Source organism: Olea europaea, unplaced genomic scaffold (genome assembly GCF_002742605.1).
Source record: "Olea europaea var. sylvestris unplaced genomic scaffold, O_europaea_v1 scaffold18679, whole genome shotgun sequence".
NCBI lineage: Eukaryota > Viridiplantae > Streptophyta > Magnoliopsida > Lamiales > Oleaceae > Olea > Olea europaea.
In genome coordinates this window covers 1-2107 of record NW_019236470.1, presented here as the reverse complement: position 1 = coordinate 2107, position 2107 = coordinate 1, and the positions used below count along the sequence as shown (strand labels likewise).

The 2107-nt window shown below is 35.4% G+C and overlaps 1 pseudogene; it reads right to left on the bottom strand.

Annotated features, from left to right (window-relative positions):
- Positions 1-28: 28 nt before the first annotated feature.
- Positions 29-2034, bottom strand: LOC111378765 (annotated as a pseudogene).
- Positions 2035-2107: the final 73 nt, after the last annotated feature.

Sequence of the window (2107 nt, the reverse complement as noted above, 5' to 3'; positions counted from 1 at the left end):
TTCACGATTTAGAATAATTCAGTTCGACTCGTTGAAAGATTTTGAGATGACCGAAGATGGGAAGGGATATGACTCTGCTCCCTGTCCCATCCCCTTGCCTTGTCAACTCTCTGAACTCCTCATCAATGCTCTTCAACATCAATGGCAATCTAACAACAATTCCACACTGTCAAACCTCGAGGTGCCTAGGCTTTATCCTTTACTCCAAACTATATGCAAGATACCAAGGAAATTCCTTCAACAGTTCCTCCAATTCACCCATCATTTCCTTGTCAAAATACTCGAATTTAGGCTTAAAATTGTTCTCTATGCTGAAAGTGAACAATTCGGGACACCTTAAAACCATTCCGACAGAATCATCTTTTGAAAATCCTTAGGATACTAAATAATTCACCTTAGGAATCAACGTCTTCTCCACACTGGAAACTAACAAAATGGGATCTTGATAAGCTAATGAATACAAATCTTTGAAGATAAAATAAAGCAGGTTTAAACTAGTGTTTTACACTGGAAATTAACAGTCTGAGACATTTTTTTATCACCGAAATAAAATTCTGGTCAGGGACTTTTAAATCATAAGATAGGAAATTGAAAACTGGGTTAAGGTCAGTTTTAACGTCGGATGTTAAAATTTGCGGTTATATGCCAAGATTCTGCCTAAATACTTTTGATGGACGCCTTTGGATGGAGAAAGGTTATGATTTCATGGATGGAATGCAATGAAACGGTGTAGAGAGACGGGGTCGGGAAGAGTGCTCAACCGGACTCGAAGTAAGATTTCAAGGCAAAAGATTTTCTCGTTGAATTGAAGGGAGATTTTTGAATGAGTTGGTGTATAGATTGGATGTTTTTCCCGCGGTGTTCTGGGATTATAGTTGTTAAAAGATTGGATTCTGATCTAGAACCTGAGACTCCATATGGTGATTTTTGAGCAAACAAGCATGGTGAAGAACTAAATGGTGGAACTGCAGTCAACATGGCGGCTCTGTCGCAGCGAAGTTGAGATTGTACGGAGGAGTGGAAGGGTGAAGTTTTCTTGATCAATAACTACGTCCTCTTGCTTTTTATTTGATTCGCGCAAATGACACTCGGCATTTTGGTTTGAATTTATTGGTCGAGACGGAATTTCCATAGATTGGATGAGATTTGAATCTGCCTTTCCCCTTCTATGAAAAAAATAACATCTAGGCCAGTGTTTATTACACAATAACCTTGTCCGAATCTCAGTTAGCAACTTATTGACAACTATTATTTTGAAAAAAATAATGTTTTGGATAATAATTTTAAAGAGAATGTGCAAGTAAAAAGTAAGTATAAAAATTAAGTTTACGTACAGAATATTTTATTGTATGAATGTGTGGTTGAAAATAAGCATGCAGAAAGAAAACGAAAATAATGACCGTCAAACAGTGGCTTAGTAAACGGCCAAAAATGCCATACTAGATTTAAAATAACTATGAAACTAACACGGTTGATTCTCGAGCCACACTCTTATATAACATGAGCATTGAAGAAATAGATGTTCCAATTAGAAAGAGCCTATAATACTGTTTGATCCTTATGGAACTTAATAACAAGTAACACAAAGTATATTCTTAAGTTATATTGAGGCTTAAAGGACAAACGATTCAAGAATAGTAATTGGTAGACTCCCGAAACAATATATATACACGTCGTAACAACTTATTACATAAAAAAGTGCAAACCCATACACATATCTTGAAAGAAAGACTATTCAAGATGAAACTCCACCCGCACCTGTAAAATTAGAAAAAAGGGTACGATTCAAGACTCAAAATAGAAATACCTTCAAATTTGTCATTCAAAAAGGCAAGGCAAAAGAGAGAGAAATGTATACATAGATGACACTATTACTTTTTTTTGTCCAAATTCGTATAAGAGACATAAAGACGGACTAATAATACAAGTTTGAAATTCCTATAATAATCTTCAAACAAAATAATACTAATACCATCCTCGTGCACAATGCACATAAACGTATCTTTTGACACGCAAAGCAATCGAACACCAATACTATAAATTGTAGTCAAGAAACCAAACTCAAGGGACAATAGGCATGGAAATAATTTTTTGAAGTTCTAGATGG